Genomic DNA, 23,088 nt, shown 5'->3' with positions numbered 1-23,088 from the left:
AAGTCAATTCTGCACTTTGTACATATGAGGTGGAGAGTTGGATTGAGGTCCCTGGTAAAGAGGTCATCACTCCTAATCGTAGGGTGCTTTTCCATACTGTGACTGGTCGGGGTGCCTCAAAGCCTGTTTGTATTTGCTATTTCACTTTCCAACCTCTCACATTTGTTTTTCTCAGTCCCCATCTCTTTCTCTTTGATATGCAGAGGCCTGAGTTTTCAATTCTGACAACAGTGCTTGAGTGGTTTCTAGCACTTTTTGTGCCATTAATCGGTCTCTTAGTCCCTTGTTCTCTTCACAATGGTACTCATTTTCCTTCTGTGAGGTTTGCATTGTCTGTGCATATTCAGAGCATTTCTTTTGCAGGAGACTAATCTCCTCCCCTTGTGCAATTTTGGCCTGTGTTGCCTGCTCTAGGTCAATCTCTGCTTGCCTCACACATTCCTTTAATTGTGCACTTTATAACCTACTGTCAGTCAGTTCCTGAGAACAGGACTCACTTTTCTGCACATCCATCCTTAACTGACACACTTCCTGAAACAGGGCACTATTGCCTTGACCTAATTTGTTATTTTCTTCCCTCAACTGCTCTCTGTGCTGTTTCAAGGTGTTCAGATCTTGGTGCATCAGATCGAACTCACACTGAGAATCAACTCCCTTAATAATTAACTGGCGTATTTCAGCTTTCAGTTGTTTTACCTGTGATTGAAATGTGAAAATGTCCTATAATCAGGCTCTATTAAGAGCAACTTGTTCATTTATTTTTGTGTTGACAGATTTTCAGATTTGCAACACATTCTTTATACTCCCCTTGCAGTGCAGAAAATGGAGTCTCTCGCTCTCCATGTTCTTGTTGCTGTGTTCTCAACTCATCTTTTAGCTGTTCAATAATATTTTCTATGTTTTGGCTCTGTCGCGCTTTCGCTTCTAATATTTTCAGCTGGTTCTGGGCTTGATTCAAAAGCTCAGCCTAGTTTTGCATAGAGGCCTCACTATTCTGGTGTCTTTCTTCCATCAGCATATGGAAAAACATGTATGCTGTGAGCTGAGTCATTTTAATTTGCTCATCTTTGCTGGTTTGCGTCATGTAAACGTTTGCCAGGGACTGATATAATAGCCCATTATCCTGCCATATGTTTACATTTGCAAATGTAACTTCCTTCATCATTCTGGCTTGCCACATTTCATGTTCTTGTTCTACCCATTCACCTTTAGTAAACAATTTGGATAGGAGATGCTTCCTGACATATTGATTCCTATGGTGCTCATTCTGAAATGTGTTCGGCACTTTATATACTCTCTATACAAAGGCAAACATCTCAACCCTGTTCATGCTTAGTTTCCACTCACAATGACAACTCAAGATCAACACTGTTTTATCTATAAACCGCACTGGAACCCAGGTTACAGGCCTGAATGGCACCTTCGCAATGCAACACAACTTTCCACCCACTGCAATGCAATTACACCCAAATGAATAGTTTGCTGCTACTACACTGTCACAAGTGAAGACTTTCAACCAAACCCCGACCACAAGCCTCCATCTTTGTCACAATTCATTAGGCGGTCACTCTCAACTCAGGGAGTTCCTTCCCCCCACCCCCAAGCATGGTGGTCCGCACCCAAAGCCCTTATACAGATTCAACTTTAGTGAGGCCTCCAACCTGTCTCGCACCACCCCAGCAAATACCCTCTGTACCACCAATGAGCTAGGAACCAGGCCAATGTATAGTAAGAATATATATTTATTTAAGGTTTGACAAAGAAGAATAACAACCAAAACATCAGCCACCAACAACGTGGCACTACACAATCTCACAATTTCAAATTACTTGTACCAATTGACTGACTTGTATTTCTAATGAACTTACAATTACTAAAACACACAGGTAAAATGTAGAGATTGTACATCAAACACACACAGGGGATTTCCTGCACATTAACAATTATGATTTTTGACAACCCCCAGTGATTGCTTGGGTTATCATAATGCTCTTCTCTCCCACCAACCCCCACCGCCAGGCATCAGTTATATATGACCCCTTAATATGAATGTAAGGTTCATGGAGTGGGAATACAGTAGAAAAATCGTTTTGGCGTTTTATTAAAAAGCAAGGTTTGACAAATAGACACAATGAAAAAGAAATAGTTTGGGTTTTTTTAATTGAAAGGCAGAGTGAGGAAAGGAACTCAATGGGAAAATCACTTTGGGCTTTTTATTTGCATTAAATGCAGGGCTTTCGGAAAATAGTTTTGGGATGCAAGTAAATAAATGGGAAATTTCGTTTTGCACACTTTACACTCACTCGAATGGCAGCATTTTAGGGTTCCATATTTTGGGATTTGTTTTACCCCCCCCCCCTTCTGCATAGGGCTTTTAGAAAGGTAGAGTCACCCAAGTACTTTATTGGGTATACTGGCTCTAACACACTGGGCATGAACTTTGTTAGTTTCAAACTCTAACAACACTCATCCCGTGATTTTCTATATGGGAATTCATTGATTTAACTTCCATTCAATGCGCTAAGGATCTACACATTTTCCCCACTCCCCACAATTTAATGGAAAGGACTACGGCAGGCAGTACCCAACACAATTCAATTTAAATGGATAGGGTGAATTAATTTCAGTTTGACCCAATCAAATGTGCCAAGGGTCTCCCCTAGTTCTACCCCTTACCCGCTATGCGAGGTGGACATTAAGGCTGGCAGATTCCCCCCCACTCCTTTGTTGGCATTTAGTAGATTAATCTACTAACATGGGAGGCCTTGGTTATGGGGCATCCAGGGAAACAGCAGGGTTTCTCTGGGGACAGCACAGATCTGGTCAAAGGCTTAGGTCAAGGGTAGACCCCAGCAGTCATACTTCCTCTGGCTCCTCAAATGGCAGGCCCAGCTAGCTTCTGGATTTCCCAGTCTCTGTCTCCCCTGGAATGTTTAAGGCCTTGGCAGTTTGTCCTGTCTCACTGCTAGTTCTTTTGCAAGAGTCCAGAAGCAGACTAACTCCAGTAATAGAGTGGGAAAGTCAGGAAAAGCAGCTAAAGTCTTTAAAATCTAAATATAAGAACTGGATTAGAACGAGGAAGGCTCAAATGTACCAACACAATGCAGAACATATCCTATGCGTATTGGCATCCAAGAGCTCTGCTCTCATTTGGGGGCTGCTAAATAAAGCCAATGGACACACCCAAATAGGAGCCCAAATAAACACCATACCAGAAGAAGCATGGGAAGTCTATGAGAAGACCTTATACGTGGCTATCCTATTCTCTTCCACTATTAGATTCCAGCCGTTGAGTGGGCCTTAAGTCATCAGATTTGATATAGAAGACATTTGCTTCTATATAATGAAATTAAGCTCTCCTAGAGCTCCAGGCCCAGACGTTCTCTCTAACAGAATGATTAAGTCACATCCCCAAGCGTGGGCTGAAATACTTATATCTTCAACCAGCCATATATAGTCGCCAAATTCCACCGTCTTGGCGGCAGTCCATTGTGAATCCTACATATAAAAAAGATGATCGCCAAGCCCCTGAAACCTACAGACCAGTCAGTCTTTTAGATGTCCCTGGCAAACCTTTTGCCAGACTCATGCTCAGAGATCTTAGCTCTTGGATAAAAAAAAAAACAGATCTACAAGATCCATATCAAACTGGCGATGTGCTGGTCTTAGGCACAGCAATAAACTTGCACACCTTACATGCCATCAAACCTCAAGAGTTACAGAGAAAATAGCCAGTTTACATGGCCTTTATAGATTTGCAGTCGGCTTTTGATTTGGTTTCCAGGGAGTTATTAATTGATACATTGATGAAAGCGGCTTGTCCAAATTCTCTTCTCTATTGGATAGATCAGTTACATTCTAAAACAACTATACAGGTTTGACTTTCTATGGACGGAAATCTATCAGCCCTCATTTCTACCTACAGAGGGCTGACACAAGGGTGTATACTGGCACCATTTCCCTTTAATTTCTTTATTGCTAGCATGCAGCATTGCCTCACAAAAGTAACATCTGATCCCCTGAAAGTGGGCATCCATCCAATCTCCTAGTTGTTTTATGCTGATGACTTAGTTCTGCTGGGTAAAACTCCCAGGGGCTTGCAAGCCCTACTGAACCAACTAGGTGCATATGTAAAGACCAATCTATTGACTATTAATCAAACCAAATGCAAGGTAATGATTAATTCTGCCAAACATCACAAAAGTAGGCTAGTGTTTAAATGGACCCTCCAAGGGAGACAGAGCAAGGTTGATGACGAATATAAGTACTTAGGCCTTAATACCAATAATCACCCACTAGCCCGTCCTTACCTTCAAGATCTGCAAACGAAAATTGAAAACAGCCATAGCACAAGCCCGAGTCCTCAAGGAAAAATACAGCAAATTCTCTGTCATGCCCACTGTGACCTTCTATAAAGAGAAAGTCATCCTAATTCTTATTTACGGCGCCGAAACTAGAGCATAGCGCCCCAAAATCTTTTGGCTGAGAATGGAAGGATGCTTCTGGAGGTCAGTTCTCAATTTGCCCCAAAGTCAATCTATGTGGGATATTAGACATGAATTGGGGCTAGTATCACTAAGTGCCCAGTACATGTGGAAAATATATTCTGCCTACAGAAAATGTTTACTTACAGCGAAAGATAACTCGCTAATGAATGTAATCTCTGTTAATGTGACTATCACGAATCATTGGTGTGTCCGAGTCTCTATTAACCTCAAATCCAGCCAGAACGAAGGATAAACTTTGGTTATATGACTGGATCATAACAAGAGACAAGTGCATGAAATTGCAATTCTCCAAAGAGCACATCTTTCTGCCTAAAGAACTAAATTCTGTAGATTCATATTTGATTAAGTTTCCAGCACAAAAACGGAGAAAAAAACGTATGAGATTTAGGCTGACCCTCTGGCATACTAATGATATTTTAGCTAGGCATCATATAGGCAGCAAAGAGGAAAATGGTTGCAGGTTCCGCCTAAGAACAGACCAGTCTGAGACTATCAGACACCTATTAAATATGTGCCTCAATTGTCTGATGCAAGGAGGAAATATTTTTATCACCTGTTCTCCGAATATCGTATTGCAACCCCCGAGACCATCTGGGATGCTCTCTTTAACTGTCAACGAACATCAGCCAACATAGCTATTGTGAATTATTTAGAATCCCTTCAGCTGACATAGTCTATAGTGAGAGCATGAGTAGGACATTGGTGTTCAAACTGTTCAAATGGAGCTTTGATATGTCATCAAGCGAAACATAGTAACTATTACCTCCTAAAATCCTGATCAAGTACAAATGTTGCACATACTTGCTTAAGCTATAAGATACGGTGATTTTTAATTCTTCTGTAATTTGCATATCATATTGAAATATGAAAGATACTTTTTTCTTCTTTTTTATTCTGTGATATTTGAAATGTTTTCTTTGTGTATACCTGTGTTTTAACCATCTTTGTTGCTGTTATGTATATGTTAGCTACGAGAGCAGTCTTGTGTCTGTACTATTCAAACATGTATTATGGATTTTATATTGTTGTAAGAAAATAAATTAAAAGTTTGATTTAATCAATAACAAAAAATAGACTGGGAAAGTCAAGGGAAAAATCAAAAGTCCATAGAAACACTCTGGGTTGAAAAGTCAAAGAAAGATCCCTCTCAGATTGAAAACTGTTCTCTTATAGGGCTGGTGACACTATTATTATCAGAATTCCCATGCTATGGATTGGCCAGCTCTCTCACTCCCCCCAATACGCCCGCTGCCTGCTAATAGGACAAGGAGTTAGAGGGTGTGAATGATGGAGGCTGAGGGAGGAGAAAGATTCATCTTCCCAAAATGAATAGTGTGCTTAACTTTTTCAGTGATCTTAAAATCTAACAAAATGGCAGCTACCCTAACTTTTCAGATAACTGGAGCCACATATATATTTTTGAGTTCTATATTTTATGGCAAAATACTAATCATATCTCGGCATGCCCTTCCTGGGAGGAAATACCATTTTTATCAATATACTCCTGAGCGGAAATAGTCACAAATCTTCCCCTTCCTGATTCAAAACCTATTTCCATAACCTATCATCACACCAACTTTCTTTCCCCAGCTGCTTCTCTTTGGAACAGCCTCCCTGCATCTTGAGCCAGAGCACCTTAAGTTCTGGAAACTCCTCAAGACCTTCCTTTTCTCTTCCTCCTTCTCTCTCCTTCTCACATGCTAACCTCCTTTATTTTCTCTCCACCCGCCTTCTCCCTCCCAATTCTGTTCAGTTTTTGCTGACTGGTTGCCTGGTTCACCTCCAGAGCCTACAGGTCCCAGGCTCCCCTGCCAGTCTTTTGCACTTGCCTCTGGGCCGCTGCACTTTGTTCAACATCACTGCACTTTCAGCTTACACTCCTTGAGTGGGGCAACCTCTCGGCACTTAACCCAGGGACCTGCAGGACCAGACTCTTTGTTCCCTCCTAACTCCCCCGTCTCTGCACCTCTGTCTGTATGTATGCATGACCTAAATATACTTGGGCCAGTTAGTTTGTCAGTCGTGTAACCCCCCTCCCCCACCCGAGCTTGGTCTCAACTGTACCACTTCATGCACTAGGAGAAATGTCATTAGGCCTAGAATGCTACTTTTTCTGTTTAGATCATTCGGAATCTTTAAGGCCTAAGAATGATTACTGTATTCCCTTGTTACCTTCCCGCCTTGAAGCGCTTTGAAGCACTTCACCTGAGTATAAGTGCTATATAAATAAACAATCAATTATGAGAAGGCCGGAATCATAATTGTCTTCATAAGTTAAATTGTATACATCACACAGGATTCATATTTACATGGCACCAACAGGCATTTTATCCCCTTTAATCTGAGTCTGGGTTGGGCTCACTGGGACACACAATTCTCTTTTTAATTTAAAGAAAGGGTAGCCCAATGTTTATCATATAACAAGGCATCACATGGGCCCCTCAGTTTCACATAGCCCCCACCTATTCCTAAATTGCATTTCTCCATCGTCACCTGACCTGAAGATCTGCTTATCAGCAATATATTTCATACACAATGCTTGATCATCCATTAGTGGCTCTGAAGCCATTTCATGAGGTTGAGTTAGCCCTGAAAAGGTCGTCTCTGTTGGCAACTAATGCACACTTAATGAGGAGGCCTGACCTTAACGTCACTTCTGCTGGCTGGCTTATCTGCCACCTCCACAATTCCGATCTACTCCTTTTTTTTAGCATTTAAACTGAAAACCAGACCTCCTTCTCCTAGAGATCCTCAGCCAAAGGTATTGAGGTCAAAGTTTCAGAGGCACAGACCTTCCAGTTCAATGGGGAAAAAAAGCTACACACATAATTCTAAAAGAATAGCATTTTACATTGACACAATGGGCCTCATACACGGTAGGCGGTAGCCATGGCGCTATTAGTGCCATGGCTACCCCCTTACCGCATTCCAGGTCCGTGTTCCCGGAATAGGGACTTACCGGGTCATTCTGACCTTGGAGGACCCAGTAAGACCCCATTCCGGGAACCATTCCCCATTCCCATTTGAGCACCCATAGGGCTCAATGGGAATGGGGAAGTAGCTAATAAAGGTACCGCAATTTGCGGTACCGTTATTAGCTCTGAAGTCTCTTAACGGGTCCCGTCCTTAACACCAGGTCAGACCTTGTGCTAATGAAGGGACCCGCTAAGGGACCTCGTAGTAGGGCGGTAAGGGATTACCGGCACTGGTGCCCTTACCGGTGCCGGTAATCCCTTACCGCCTACCGTGTAATGAGGCCCAATGTGTTTAACATGTAACATTTTGTATTACACCGAGGACTGCTGTTCATAAATACCATGGCCCTCATTAGGACCCTTGCGGATTTTTACCGCCATCCACGGACTTTCCGGCCATGGCGCAAAGTCCCTTTACGCCATGGCCGATGGCGGACTTACCGCCCCATTCCGAGGTCGGCGGGGCGGTAAGTCCCCATTGTCCCATTTACCCTTCCCCATTCCCATTTCGGCCCCATAGGGCTCAATGGGAGTGGGGAAGGAGTTAATTACGCCACCGTAAAATACGGTGGCGTAATTAACACCAAGGTCCCAGAGCGCCATGGTTTTTTCCGCCCGCAAAAAGCGGGCGGAAAAGTGTCCATGGCGCTCTGGAATCTCGTAGTTGGCGGTAAGGGGTCGGCGCAGCTAACGCTGGCGCAAACCCCTTACCGCCAGGGTCCTAATGAGGCCCCATGTTTCTTTTCTACTATATTAGAACAGAGGTAGATTCATTATTAATCTTACGTACACAGATAGGCCACAGTTAACATAGGTACCCAGTGTTCATGCTGTGATTTTATTTGATGAAAATTAAGTCTCTTTATGCCAGATAAACGCCATCTCTCACTTGACTTTATTCCTTACATGTAAGGCATCATTCCTCCTTTTTTCTTCAAAATGTGCAGTGTTTCAAATGTCTCTTTACTTTCAATGTGTACTGGTGTAGTTTTAAATGTGTCAAATGTGCCTTTTCCCAGTCTACACAAAGTCAGCATCTGCAGCACCACAGGTTATGTCACATTCATTGGTCAAATCCATCAGTTTTAAGCTCTCAGGTAGATTCCTCTTCACTTGCGCACCTGTCAATTTCACTAGGCCTTATGTCGAAAATCACTGTTTTGTACGGGCTTTTATATATCAATGGAACTCCACATTAGCCAGCTTCACTCGCACCACAGGGCCTAGCATGGCCTCTCCATCTCTGTCACTCTGGGGCTGTCTTTTCCCCCACATAATTCAGTCCATGAACACATTTATAAGACACACAAGTGAACATTTTCCATTTGGGGATGGGCTCCTGACAAATAACCAAATAAATGTGGAGATGGTGAGTGGGAGTCCAAAGAGGATACGGGAAAGAACAACTCTTCAGACTTTGTGGCCTTAACAATAAATGTGTTATCACTGTTTTTACGGATTCACGTTCGCTCTTTGGAGCTGGGAATTAGTGTGCCCCCGAATTAAGGAAGGGAATCAAAAGGAGAACAGATGAATGAAAGAGGTTGTAAGGTGCACACATGTCATAGATGGAAATAAAAGAGTCGACCCACAGAGACAGTATGAGTATCTGTAATAATTATTTATGTAAATACAGACTGTTGGTGAGAAACCCAGGCATGCCAGAGATCTTGAGGATTGCTCCAGAAGGCCTATCAAACCTCTCCCGAGAATAACAGAGCACTCAGACAAGGGCAGGTCAAACTGTTGTTTATTACAAATAACTGACAGGGCTACAAGACAATCACAATTCTCCAGTACTTCCCCACTCCCCAAGATGTGCTGCACAGATTTGACCTGAAATGGCGTCATCACATGGCACTCCCCTAAAATCCTATCCCTGATTCTAATAAAGTGCTGGGAGTAGTATCACCTATAGCTAGACCATATAGAGGTTATTCTACCGGCTCTCGCATGTCAAGTGGTTGACCTGTCCAGTCCCCAAGAAACTATCTATTACATTTTTGCAGGGTCGTAGATTTAGCATCAGCGCTTTCCCTCTGCCATCCACCCTTAGATTTCTGTCTTGTGATTGGCTGGATCTGGTCTCCCCAGGCTTGGGACCCAGTTTGATTTGCATCCCTCTGTGCACCTATTCAAGGTGATGTGAAATCATTGTGTGTCCCAATTGTATGTGGTAGTAGATCACCTTTCACTATGAGAGTGCACTCCCTGTTGCAACATTTGTCTCACTTATCATCTGGGTTGCTGAGAACGGCTCGTCTTCCCACCACGGGTGAATGCCCATTGTCTAGTTTGCCTGCATCACGTGGTTGTGTACCACAAAATCGAGTTCTTTGGATCTGCATTGATGAGGATTTATTCAGTTTTTCTGCAGCTGGCACCTCGTCGTTTGGAGCTTGGAATGCGCTTGTTTTATCTCTGTTCTTGGCTGTGAGCTCGCCTTCCCGCTTGGCACAGCCTGAGCCTGCTTCTCTTGTCTGGTGTCCTGTAGCTGAGGCCTTCTATAATTTTCTTTAGACATATAATGTGATTTCTTCGTGCTCATGTTATGCTGTGTTTCCTATAAGTTAGTTATACATGGTCCTACCAGGCTCCATATATACTCCTCTAGTCCCATACGGTTAGTTGCCATATGCGCCTGCATGCTTGCTCGTGATCTCTTGTTGCCTTGAGTTTCAGCGTTACTGCATTTGGCTAATGAGAAATATAATAAAAGTTTTGCCAGTACGTATATGTATCTGTCCTCTATCTACAGAACTATGTAAGCATGTTCTTCGTGTATGCGAGTGTATGTTCATATAATGCTGTGCAGGACTGCAAGTGTGCTTCATGACTAACGCTGCTACGTCGTGGTCTCATTAGTGACGTCAGCACAGTGGCTTCTTGGCATTTAATCGATGCTGTCCATTATAGTATTTGGATCCATGATCTCTGTTGGATTCTCTGGATCTGGAAGGGTATACACTGGATGTGGTTGGAATGGCCGTCTGAGGGGATACCTCTCTGCACACGTGTCAGTCAGTGGTGCACTTGGCGATCATCCAAAAAATGACCTACTTTGAGCGTTCTTGACTCTTCAGCCTGTCATGCTCATGGGGGTGAGCAAGGGCATTCCTGGGGCCCTCTCTTCAGTCCCCCCTTTGGTTGATCTGTTGACCACTCCTCCATACCTTGTCACTTTCGTTCTTGGTAGCCATATTTTAGTCACTCCTCTGAGATTTCCATAATAATGTGCATGATCGTCAAAACTACTCCAGGTCATATAACTGCATTCTCCTTCCGGGTTGCACCATAGCCATTTCCCCCAATAAATCTTGTTGTTGAATGCGTTTTCAAACATACCATCTCAGTTGGGAACATCCATTATCACCTTCATCCCTATCGATTTCTCATTAGTCTTGCGGCATTGTGTAATGCAGATCTTTATCGCATACAGTCCCACTGGTAATAATATTTGTGCCTCTAGTAGTAGAAGGGCGAGCTTCCCAAAAAGGCCCAGGCAGCACCGGAAAAGTCTTTGTTGACAATAGAGCTGGTGGCGGCTGCTCTCTCATAAGCTAAAGGGGCTGACCCTGACAAGGTAACCCCCGAAGTGCTAAAGCTATCCCTCTCTCTGAGGCTCGAGGCCACCGTGGTGACTTTGACAAGGTCTGCCAGCACACCGGAGAAGGGGACACTGCTTCAGAATCTGGTTCCAGCCCCTCAGGGTGGAAAAAAGGCAGAGGGATAGGAGGCCCTAGATCAGCCCCGGACCGTGGCCCAAGCCATGGAAATTATGTCCACGGATGACGAGGACTTGGAGTCCCTACACACTGTCTACATGGAAGAGGATGATGACGGCAACAACGTGGGACCTAGTGTTCCGATCACGGAGGATGTGTCTCAGGACATCCTATCAACCCTCCACACCTTGGTGTTGGAGATCCAGAAGAGAATGCCACAAGAGCCTGCTCCAACAGTCCCTGAGGTCCCTGACCAACTGCTGACAAAGAAAAGAAAGTGCCACACAACACCCCCATTTCAGCCTCCACATCCGCTTTGGGTCGCATCTCCCCCAGCATACCCAGACACGGTTACAGGGACGGATACAGCCATGACGATGATATCGTCGGGGTGGACAGTGTGTTCACGCAGCCTAGGGCGTCACCACCGGACGAGGTGGGATCGTTCCACTCTATGATCGGCCGAACCTCTGAGTTGTTCCAGCTTATGCCTGAAGAAACCAGGAAGGAGGGTTTCCTGTACCAGAGACACAAGGCCAAGAGGAAGACAATCATGTTGGTGCCCCTTCTGGACGATGTGTGGGAGGAGGGCCTAGCCCTCTTGAAGAACACTTGCATGGCTCCAGCCAAGCGGGATAGGCTGGTGAAGAAGTACCGGGTAGCAGAGTCTGCACCCACGTGCCTAAGGTCGCAACCATCACCGGATTCGGTGGTTTTGGTGACCACAAGGAAGCGGTCATCAGCATCTTCAGTCCCTCTGGACAGCGAGGGTAAGAAGTTGGACGCCATGGGGAGGAAGGTGATTTACACTGCGGCGCCCCCCCTAAAGGTGGCCAACACACTGGCGATCCTATCCAGGTACGAAAGGGAGCTGTGGTACAAGCTGGGTCTGAGTTTGGAGTATCTCCCGGACGACAAGAGGATTGAGTGATTGCCCTCTTCCAGGAGGGAAAGGTAGCATCGGATCATGCCATCATAGTGGTGCTGGACATTGCTGACACAGGGTTCTGCCAGATGGGGAATGGTGTCTGCCTTCATCATCAAGGCTGAATGAAGGTCATGAATTTCCACCAGTAGGTCCAAACAAAGGTACTAGACCTGCCTTTCGACAGAGATAACATTTTCAGGAAGGTCATCGACGAGTCCCTGCAGGCCATCAAGGTGCGTGCCCTGGGCACCCTCCAACAGCACCGCTCTTCCTTTCATTCCTTCAGTGGAAAGTCGGGCAGGTCTTCGAACGTTTTCTCCTCCTCGTACCATCAGCTGTCTAGATCCACGACACAGGAAGCCCACAGAGGCTGTTCCCTGGCCTACGGGAGAGTAGGACAGCGTCACCGGCTGGGCACCAGCGCTGAAGCAAGCCTGAACCGGCCAAGACGTAGGGCACCACCATGCAACCCTCTGGGGAGCCGGCTGACTAGGTCCGTCAGTGAGTGGGAAAAGATCACCACCGATATATGGGTGATGGATGCTCTCGCCCAAGGACATACCCTGGAATTTCAGCACTGGAAAGAAGGGATTTCCTGATGTCGCTGGGCCTGGAGGACTCCTACTTCCATGTCCCCATTCATAGGAAACACCAGAGTTGTCTACGCTTCGTAGTGCAGGGACAGCACTACCAGTTCAAGTCCCTACCCTTCAGCTTGAAGTCGGCCCCCAGAGTGTTCACCAAGTGCCTAGCAGCGGTGGTGGACCATCTGTTTCTATGGGGTATTCACGTTTACCCGTACCTCGGCGACTTGCTCATCGGGCCCACTTGCGAGAGTTGGCCTTCGGGCACACGGAGACGGCCATCAAGTTGCTGGTGGATCTGGGATTCTCCATCAACTATCCAAAGTCCTGCTTGATACCATTGCAGAACGTGCTGTTCCTTCGGGACAGACTCAATACAGTGTCTTGCCTTGCATCACTCTCAGAGGAGACGGTAGCAGCCATTCAGGGGACGGTGCAGCGGCTGCTGTTGATGAAGACGGCCACAGTGTGAACCATCAAGTCATCCGGCACTTTAGGTTACAGATGCAACCTCTTCAGGAGTTCCTGGACGCTTGCTGGGTACAAGTGTCAGGAAACTTTGCGGACAAGATCACCCTGGAAGACATGTTCCGTCGGGCGATAAGGTGGTGGGGTGACCGCTCCAACATTGCCCGTGGCACAGGGTTTCAGAACCCTCCATTTCAGGAGATGGTCACGATGGACGCTTCCTTGGAAGGCTGGGGTGCACACACCGGATGTCTGCACGCCAGAGGCCTGTGGCTGCTGGAGGAGAAGGTTCTCCATATCAACATCCTGGAGCTATGGACGGTATTCTGGGCCCTCAAGTCCTCCCTTCGGTCTAAGAAGGGCAAGATGGTGAGGATCTTCACCAACAATACCACCACGATTCTCTACATCAGGAAACAAGGGGGCACTTGGTCCCCAGCGCTCTCAAGGGAAGTGCAAGAATTGGGGCGCTGGGCCGTCAGACAAGAAATGTTCTTTGTCCCCCTTCACCTAGCAGGAGTCAAGAACACCATGGCGGACTCCCTCAGCAGGGAGTTGTACTCCTGTCATGAGTGGGAACTTTGACAGGACCAGGTGAACCGCATCTTGGCCAAGTGGGGCAGGCCCCAGATCGATCTGTTTATGACAGCAGCAAACTCCAAATGACAGAAGTTCGCCAGCAGATGCCGCCAGCCGAGGAGCCTGGGAGACGTGTTTTCCTTCCTGTGGCAAGGGATGTTTCTGTACCCGTTTCCACCATTGCCTCTCCTGCTACGAGACCTCAACACACTCACACAGTGTCAGTGCAGGATGATACTCATCGCCCAGGCATGGCCGAGGCAGATTTGGTACCCAGACCTTTTTAGCCTGTCAGCGCCGCCGCCGGTCAATCTACCAGCAGTCCCAGCGTAATCCTGCTTCACGACCCAGGATCGCTCAACCTGAGGGCTTGGCTCCTGCAGCCCTAGAGTTTGGAGGATATGAGTTCCCGGCGGACGGCATGGAGGTCCTCACGAAGGCCAGGGCATCATTGACTCTGAAGTGCTACGGTCCCAAGTGGAAGAGTTTTGCTACATGGTGCCGGTCGCAGAAGATTACCCCTCTGAGGGTCACAGCCCAGCAGATTACTTCCATACTTGCTATGCTTGGCTAAGACTGGTCTGGCACACGGCTTGATCAAAGTACATTTGGCAGCTATCTCCCACTACACCAGGTCTCCAGGAAGGTCTTCACTTTGGTCTCATCGATTCGTCAAGGAGTTCCTCAAAGGACTTTTTCGTTCTTTCCCACCAGTGAAGTCGGCTGCCCCGGCATGGGAACTCAAGATGGTTCTGACAAGGCTCATGGGGGCCGCCTTCGAGCCTATGCATCAGGCCCCTCTCAAGTTCCTCTCGTGGGAAATGGCTTTCCTTGTGGCCATCACCTCCACCAGGAGGGTGGGTGAGATACAGGCCCTATCCTGCAAACAGCCATACCTGACTTTCAACAAATCGAGGGTGGTGCTGCGGAAGCACCCCTTTCATGCTGAAGGTTCCGTCAGAATTCCACCTCAACAAACCTTTGATGTTACCATTTTTTTCCCATAGCTTTAGCCTCCGGCTGAGAGAGCCTTGCACTCGCTGGACGTTGCTCGTGCCCTTAAGTTCCGCGTGGCACGCAGGAAGAGTTTTCAAAAGAATTCACATCTTTTTGTGAACTTTGGTCCTGTGAACCATGGGAAGGCCCTGTCCAAGGCTTCCATCTCGAGGTGGCTCTCTGGCTGCATCATGTCACGGGAGGATAGCTCAGCAGCAACGTGCTCGCCTTGGAAGCAAGACGACACAGAGCAACACAGGTTTGATCCCCGGGTCCGCTCCTAGAAACCTCTGGGTATTAAGCGTGTTATAAAAAACCTATCATACATCGTATATCATATGCACTGTCATCGGTTGGCGAACCTGACCGCTCCTCAGCCGTCCGAGAGCCCACTCCACCAGAGCGATCGTTGTGACATCGGTGTTCCTGTCTGGTGTGCACCTGCTGGACATCTGCAGGGCTGCTACGTGGAGGTCGACGCACACCTTCACAAAGGTCTATTGCATGAACAGGGATTCCAGGGAGGCGTCCAGAGTCAGCCAAGCAGTGCTATGCAACCTGTTTGCTTGAAGTGACTCTGTTCCAAGGGTAAGAGTGAATTGCTTTCTTTTGAGCCTTGCCACCTCCCATGGTTGTGTAATGTTGTACTGCTGAGTATGCGTTATTCATGATCATGTGAATCCATGCCAGACCCCATGCTGGAGAAGGAACAAGTTACATACCTCTAACTATTGTTCTCCAGCATGGGTCTGGCATGGATTCACATGCAAACCCTCCCTTCTTCCCCTCTGCGGCTCTTCTTGGTCATACTGCCACTTTACGTGCTTGCCAAATCTGAAGATGGCTGCCAGAGGAGGGGCTTTAGGGAGAAGACTTTCATTGGCTAGAGGCATTATGACCCAGAGGACAGTGATTGGTTTATGGGATGAACACAGTTTGTAAGTGAAAGTGAAACTGTTTTTCTTTTACAGAGGATTCCCAGCCTGACGACAGGGAATATTCATGAGCATGAGAATCCATGCCAGCCCCATGCTAGAGAGCAATAGTTACAGGTAAGTAACTTGTTCCTTATTTGCAGCCATTCTGCATTTTATAGGTCTGAACTGCTGGAACCACTGATGCGAAATACATTTCTGTCCTGCTGAATAACCTATGTTCAGGTGGTGCATCATCTAGGGATGCTTCTGATGATAAATAGTTGTCTCTCTTTTCTCTACTCACAGACCGTTTCTTTATTCTCTTTTCCTCTACTCCCACTGATCTTTTCTTTCTCGTGTTAGTGTCCATCTTTGGAAAGTCATTGGGCCTCATTACAACCCAGGCGTTAAGGGGTTAATGGCACTGTAAAAGGTGTCGGCGCCGTTAAACCCTTAACGCCTGATTACGAGGTCCCTTTGCGGGTTGCACTTTAAAGCCTGCTTTTAGCAGGCGTTAAAAAGCCAACCCGCAAAGGGACCTAGTAGCTAATTACAGCACCGTAATTTACGGTGCCGTAATTAGCGCCTTCCCCATTCCCATTGAGCCCTATGGGCCAAAAATGGGAATGGGGAAGGGGCAATGGTGAATGGGGAATTACCGCCCCGCCAACCTTGGAATGGGGCGGTAATTCCGCCATTCACCATGGCGGACCCCGGCATGGACCATGGTGCTAATAGCACATTGGTTTAGCGCTGGGGTCGTAATGAGGCCCATTATCTTTATGTTCTTCTGGGGCACTAACAGTTATGGCAGGTTGATGTGTACCAATGAGAAAACTCCTCCCCATATGGGTGGCAGCTTCCCGTATGCCTTGGACACACGCCCAGTAATGGTCCATCAGTACTGCTGTGGCGACTTTCATTGCTGGACGCTTTTCTGTGTATTGACATACTAGGTTATCTCCAACTCTTACTGCTCCTTCATTCTTGTAGCACAATGCTGGTTTCTTCACAGGTATTATGGGCATCGACCCAGCTTCATTGTCTACCCAGGTGAGCAATTTGGCACTTGCACCCCATTCCTTCATGCACTTGTAATTTTCTCTTTGTACTGTGTTCACTGGTGATTGTACTAAGGTGTGTACTTTGCTTCCTACTACTCCATCTTTCCATCCTTTCTCTGTGTATACTTGGCCATACATGAGCATCTGTGGTCTTTCCCAACATCTTGGTTCTCCACCTATTTGTTTCACCCCCTCTTTGGGCAGGGTGAACTCTTCACTGTTATTGTTTTTGTCTCTCCATCCCATCCGTTATGTATTGCACAGCTTGGTCTGACTGCCAGTAATTGTTCATCATGTGAAGGGTCTTTATGTAACTGTCTTCATAGGGGAGTGTTGTTTGAGACACCCATCTCAATGTTGCTGTTTTCCCATCGAATCTTCCTCTGGTTGTAACCATGGATAGGTTCATGAGGCATTGTGCTCTTGCTGCTGGTATTTCAGTTGCTATGAACGTTCTGGAGGCACTCATGGCACTGGTGATTAGTAAGCAGACACACCAGCTCTCCCCGGGGGTTTCCTTGCCTACTTTGGTCATATGTTTATACCACACGTTGAGCAGTGTCAGCAAGATATAGATCCACCACTCCCATATCTGTGTCAGCACTGCCCTTACCTCTGCTTACCGTGCTTATAGTGCTCTCCTGTCCACCTGACCTGGTCGTTCCACCTGCTGGGGTTGGGGTTGTGAGGAATTCGACCATCCGCACAGGGAGAGTGCGCTCACCTGGGCTTTTTGATTTGGTTTATTTAAAAAGAATTAATGATCAACCTCCAGAAAATATGTGGGGCCATTTCCGCACATATATTCCATGCTCACCGCACAGCAGAAAAATAGTCATGTACTCTGGGAGGATACAGCTTACCAGCGTCACCCTCCCCTGTCATGTGTAGCTAACATCTGACAGCTGTGGGTACATCAAAAGCCTGTGGCCGTGGGCAGTCTGATTAGCATTTCAAGGCCCCATGTAATTGCATCCCCATTGGTACACCTTGCTGCTGGTGGTGAATACTGAAGAATATAAATTTGCAGGCCTCAGGGAAGGCATGGGTGCAGGAAGTGTCTATGCAGACCAGAGACCAACACCTCCTTGTGATGCAATGTGTCAACCTGGTACTAACACTCCTCCTTGGTATGAAAATCCAGTGAATGTCCTCTCTGGAACCACTCCTTTCAGAGCAGGGCAGTATGTGAATTGTAGGAGACGAAAGTCTGCCTGCAAACCCCTACTTCAAAGGAGGCCCATGTTGTGAGCAAGCGCTGCATAGGGCTCAGTTAATTAAGGAGACATTTTGATATACAGCAGACAGGAAATGGGTGGGGCTTAGAAGTATATAGTATCATCCTTGCACTTTTTTTTGCCAAGCGCTCAGAATTTTGACCTGAAGCAGCACTGAAGATTGTTGGTCGGGACCCAGGATTGGTTCAATAAGGTGGGCTTGGCCTACACCAATCACTGGGACCCATGTGGCTTTAATGAGGGCTGAGCCCCCCACTTATCAGATCATCTGAAGACTTTGCAAGGAGTAAAAAGGAGGACTCATTTGGACCCGACCTGAAGGTACAGTCTACCTTACATCTTCTGCCAGTGAAAGAAGGCCAGGAGTTTCAAGAGGGAAGCAAGATCCCTCCCCAAAACATCTCCCAGGGAAAAGAGAGAAATACTGCACTCAGAGGACCCGTCCAGGATCTCGAGAACCAGTTTCCCAGCCAGCACACAGCATGCCCTGCTTGGTTCTGACAGCAAGCTTCCTAGGTGGGAAGTGCCAGATAGTCTCTGGACAAAGGACAAGGTTGTTGCCTGCAGTTACTCTCCTGAGCTTTGGGCTGTCTGCCTTGAAAGGACACAAGCCCTGCAAAGAGGCTAGGAGGAGTGCCACATAAGCATCCTCCAGCGTCCATCTTTTTAAGGACCATTTTGAGATAGTCGAGTCCTCGAACCGGCTTCACCACTGCCTGTTGTCACGCCACAGTCACCTCAGCCGTCCGAGAGGCCTCGACCAGCATTCCAGATCTGCCAACCAGCACAGAGACGATTCTTGGCCTCAAGCCTCTGCGCCAAACAGCCTGCAGACATCCGTCCAGCCTCGCTTGCCCAACTGCCTTCTGCCTGGTACCCACAGCTGTCTCCGCCACTAACTCTGTCTTACGGGCTGCAAAGTGCCCTGGAACCGCCTTGACGCTGTCGAGCACCAAGAACTTCTTCAGGGCCAGGTACATTGTGGTTCTGCAACCCTGGTTCGTCTCCATAGGCCCTTAGAGACTGCTACAACCCTTTGCCCCTTTGTTGTTGAAACCAAATAATTTTGAACTATAAAACTGATTACTTTAGCAACTACCCTCCTGTCAGTATCCAGAGTGCATCCCTTTTCTTTGTGAAACTGTCTGTCCTCTGTGTTTCTTTACAGTGTGGGTTGTAATTGTAGTGTGCTAGAACTGTCTGTTGTAGTAATAATAAAGTAGATATTTTAATACAACCTTGACTGGACAGTCCCTTTTATCATTGGGTAATAATTGTATTCTGGCTGTGTTGCAACTAACCAACAGTCCACGACCTTGCAGAGATAAGCCTGCTGTTCCGCCCATGTTAACAAAATTGGACAAGGAGGTCTTATAATTTACTTGTATTCCAATCTGTTTGTATCCCTTCTGGTGTACTAGAGGTGTGGGGTTGATTGATGGCTTAGAAACTGATATTGATCCGGGACCACTGGTGCCCCAGAAGTTGATTCATCACAGGGTTAATGTTAGTAGAGGATTCCGCTGTTTCACTAGACACAAGCAATATTCGCCAAAAGATAAATGCAGGGACCCCACTTGGGAATAAAAGACACCACAAGATAAGCATATTTTTTATTATTTCACCCATTTACCTGTGCTGCTGGATCCTTGCAGCTTGAAGATATCAGTTGCCTGCCTGAAATGCACCAAAACTGAGCAATAATAAATTAGTGTTTTATTAGGTTTAAGCCCTGTGGATCATGTAGTTGGACATTGTGATAATAAATAGCTGTACCCACACAGTTCTAATTCTGTGCTCTCTGAGTATTACGAGGACAGATAGGTTTCCTCTTTCAAGTTGTGGGTAGGCTTTGGCCAAATAAGTTATAAAAATGTGGTAGTAAGCATTAAGAGGACATGCTCTGAATCTGTTGGACCGTCTACTGAAGTGGACGAATTGGCCTTGGAAAGTATCAGGTTGTGAATCTTTGGGCAGCATGAAAAATTATGCAATAAAACAGTCACACTTTCTCAACGAATGTATGTAGAGAGAAAAATAACAAACGGACAGTGTATCCTCACTCTGGATGTGCAGGAAGTCCTTGCCCTAACTCTGCTCCCCGTGAGCGAGTAATCATTTGGTGTACTCTACTGAGCAGTGCAAGTTCCAAATTATCTCATTACTCTTCGTGCTGATGATCATTGGCCCTGTCAATCTTGTTGCCAGGTCTGGCCACAGCTTTGTTGGGCTTGATGTCGTTCATATGATTCCAGACGGTTTTCCCCTCGAGCCTCACTGCTCTCTCAGTCCCTGCATCTACAATGTGAATCTGGGCGCGTCCCAAAGCCGGGTGAAGTTACGGAGGAGGACACTGTCCCCAGGAAATACAGGCGGTTGCTTAAGTAAGTCCACTGCGTTGTTGGCACTGTTGCTTCCCCCGTCGGCTTCAGGGCCTCCCTAGTGTCTTATCTGGTGAGAAATAAAAGAGGGACTAGCTATCAAGGAAGTAATAATCTTACATTTCTTGACCCAAAACACTTGCGGTACTCTGTGTATCTTTGAACGCCCTAGTGGGGGGAACCAGGGGAAGGTGCATGCGCTGTCCTGTCACCACCTTGTGTGGGGTTAAATGGTGGTCAGACCCGGGCTTGTTGCACTATGCGAACAGGGCTATGAGCAGACAATGTAGCTAATTCTTATTGGTATTCTTTTTAGTTTTGGCAACTGATTCTTTCTGGAGGCCGTTGAGGCGTTCACACACCTAGTTTGCTTGTGGGTGATATGCGCAGGAGAATTTGTGTTGGATGCCCAGCAACGTTGTGATGTGTTGGAACATCTCGTTGGTGAAGTGGGCCAGTTGTCAGACCTGCAGGACCTCACACACGCCCCATAGTGTGAACACTTCCCGGACCAGAAATCGCTGCTGTAAGGGCGTCCGTGTGAGAACAGGGACCAGCCTCAATCCACTGAGAGAATGGGCAAACAACCACTATCATGTATCAGCGTCCTTGACAGACTAGGATCATGGCGACATAGTTGACGTGGAGGTGATGAAATGGGCCAACTGGGCAAGGTATGGCTCCTCTCACAACTCTCAATGTATGTCCTGCAGTAAACTCCTTGCAGGTCAAGCAATTACTCATAAATTCATCCACATTTTCCGCCAAGGTAGGACAGAACCATGTTCCTCCAATGTGGGTGGCAAGCACCTCCTTCCCTGTATGTGTTGGATAATGTAGCTGTGTCAGTGCTGTGTGCAACAAAGAGAGTGGCACAACCACCTTCCCTGTGTTATTCTTCTGCCATTGGGCAGCTGTTGGAGATACTGTACATCTCCCCCCCTAAGCCATTGGTCCTTTTTCCCCCCTGAGTGCAGCTCCCTGCAGCTCCATTATTTGTGTTACAATCAATACATTGTACCCCTCCTTAAGTATAATTGTCCTTGCATAGTCACATGCATGTGACAAGGCCTCCATTTTCAGGAGCTCCCAAAAATATGCAGTGCATTTTGCTTCTGCGCCTGCTGCTTCATTCCCCCTTGAGACAGGGTACTCCCCTCGTGAGTGTGCTTGGCATTTCACTATTGGTCATTGCTCGGGATAACGCATGACATCCACTATTCTGCCCCATAGGAGTGCATGCTACACTGGTGATCCGTCAGCTCGCCTGAAACCCCTCCATCATGACATCCCTGAATGTACTGTGGATGTCATGTATGTGAATCCTAGTAAATCATCACCTCCCTTTTTCTGCTGCGCGCCAATGCCAATGTTAAGGCCACTAATTCTGCTGCTTGTGCTGAATAATGTGACGGAAATCGTGCACTGACCACTACCTAGCAGGTTCCATCATCCCTCAGCCTCACCACTGCTGTCCCTGTATGCCTGACCCCCATCTGCCTGGTCAATTGTGGAAGAGCCATTAATGTAGAGCATGTCTCCCCCCTTAAGTGTGTCCTCCTGTACCTTGCGAGTGTCACTGAATTTTTGTCAGTTTGCTGTGCAGTCATGTGCATAGTCACCTTCTTGTAAGACATCAGCAAGAAAGGTCGCCGGATTGACAAGTCTGCACCTCACTATCTTGAGAGCTGGATTTGATAATAACACCTTGAACCCTGATGCTCTTTGTGTTGCAGCGTGCTCTTCGGTCTGTCCAGTATTGCAGAGAGGGCATGCTCCACGTAAAGAGTGGTGCTGCACCCCATGGTAATACTCGCTGACTTGTCCACTGCGAATGCGGCTGCAGCCAAAGCTTAATCACATGGATAATGTCCTCTCATTACTGGGTCTAACTTTCCACTGTAGTATGCTAGTGGCTTGTGCCCCAAGCTTGTCTTCTGAGTCAGTACTGCTGTCATCACTACCCCATCGGAGTGTGAGAACAACAATAATTCCTTTTTATAGTCTGGTATCTCTAGCTGTGCATTTCGCTTCCTTCAGCTCATTGAATGCCTCAGTCATTTTTCTTGTCCATATCTTTCCCCCTTTTTGTACTTCCTTCAGTGCACTCAGTTGAGGCCTGGTGTAAGTGATGTAGTCAAGACCCATGCCCTGTAGTAATTGCATAACCCCAAGAACTGCTGCATCTCTCAAACTGTTGCTGTCCTGCGTATTGCCTCCACCCTCTGTGAAATCACCTGTCAGCCATTTTAGGAGATCATCTGTCCAATGTATAGCACTTCTTTCTGATGGTACTGTAATGTGGCCTTGTCCACCTTGTATCTCTTGTCGAATAACACTGTCAACATATGCACTGAGTCATTTCTACACTGTTCATCAGTCGTCCTGCATATCAATATGTCATATACATACAGTATGACCGTGCTTTCCATCTGTACATTGCCTAGGTCCATTGGAGGACCCTTTTGGTTATGGAGGTTGATTCACAATACCCTTAAGGAAGTCTTGTATGTTTCCACTTTTTATTTCTATATCGAAAAGAAATCAAGTCTTGTGAGTGTGGGTGTAGTTGTCACGTCATGTGACCCAGAAACTTCCAAGACGGACAAATCATCACCTGACCACGTCACTCGATCCGAAAGCCCACAAGATTGCTTTCCGAGATGCTAATAGAACTCAAGTAATGGTGATGTTGATCAAAAACTTCTAAAGAGGTAATTTGAAC

The sequence above is a fragment of the Ambystoma mexicanum genome, chromosome 1q, assembly GCF_040938575.1.
Source record: "Ambystoma mexicanum isolate Mex_15411 chromosome 1q, UKY_AmexF1_1, whole genome shotgun sequence".
In the NCBI taxonomy this organism is placed as follows: domain Eukaryota; kingdom Metazoa; phylum Chordata; class Amphibia; order Caudata; family Ambystomatidae; genus Ambystoma; species Ambystoma mexicanum.
Note: the sequence above shows the minus strand (reverse complement) of the source record.